The sequence below is a fragment of the Salvelinus sp. IW2-2015 genome, unplaced genomic scaffold (assembly GCF_002910315.2).
Source record: "Salvelinus sp. IW2-2015 unplaced genomic scaffold, ASM291031v2 Un_scaffold2342, whole genome shotgun sequence".
Lineage (NCBI taxonomy): Eukaryota > Metazoa > Chordata > Actinopteri > Salmoniformes > Salmonidae > Salvelinus > Salvelinus sp. IW2-2015.
This window is the reverse complement of record NW_019943667.1, coordinates 51,376-52,443: the sequence shown is the minus strand read 5'-3', so window position 1 is coordinate 52,443 and position 1,068 is coordinate 51,376. Positions and strand designations below refer to the sequence as shown.

The following is a 1,068-nucleotide window of genomic DNA, read 5'->3' as shown; positions in this document are numbered from 1 at the left end:
GAATATGGAACGGTGTGTTTACATGGAATATGGAACGGTGTGTTTACATTGAATATGGAACGGTGGGTTTACATGGAATATGGAACGGTGTGTTTACATGGAATATGGAACGGTGTGTTTACATTGAATATGGAACGGTGGGTTTACATGGAATATGGAACTAAGTGTAAACTCTGACAGTCTATTAGCTAGAAAGGTATCATGGCGGTGTAGAGAACATGTTGCTTTTGCAAAGCACATTTTCTGCAATTCTAGAAATGTTTCCATTGAGCTAAGAGAAAATTACCAGCTTTTAAGCAAATTTTGGGAAATTTGACACATTTGGCATGGAGACGAGGGACCCTTTTGCAGTTAAAGCTAATTTCCCCAAATTCTATGCATTTTGCCATGGCTAATGTTGTTCCGCTGTTTAAACATGGAACTAAATCAATGTGCATGTTCCCTGAATGTTCTATTCTCCCTGACTGTCCAGATTTTATTTGATTGTTTGTTCACAGAGATGGTATTATAAAAAAAAAAAAATATATATATATATATATATATATATATATATAGTTCAGTGTACTTTTTATCTAGTTTTGGTCGTTTAAGTTGACACAAACTGTTTTTACATTCCGGAAATGTCCACTAAGTCGGCCCACCTAAGAATTATCTATACAGAAAGAAAACCTGTAATTAGCTCCATATTAAAGGGATAGTTTGAGATTTTGTCAATGAATCCCTTTATCTACTTCAACCAGAGTTGGATGAACAGGAACAGCTAGCATGATAACTTCCTTCATTCTGGACGCAGAGACATATAAGTGGTATCCATGATGGTATTCTGTTGCAGCTAGCGATATTTATAAAATAATGATTTTTAAAAAGACAAATCCCTACAAATATTTTTTCAATAGTGGACACAGTTTGAAAACCCCTGCGCTAGGCTACTTACCATGTAACTATGTATTTGCATGCTATATGTAACTATGTATTTGCATGCTATATGTAACTGTGGATTTGCATGCTATATGTAACTGTGGATTTGCATGCTATATGTAACTGTGGATTTGCATGCTATATGTAACT

The 1,068-nt window shown here is 34.9% G+C and overlaps 1 pseudogene; it reads left to right on the top strand.

Annotated features, from left to right (window-relative positions):
• The window catches only part of LOC112073713 (lysine-specific demethylase 6A-like), an 81,757-nt pseudogene that overhangs the window by 29,624 nt on the left and 51,065 nt on the right, over positions 1-1,068 (top strand).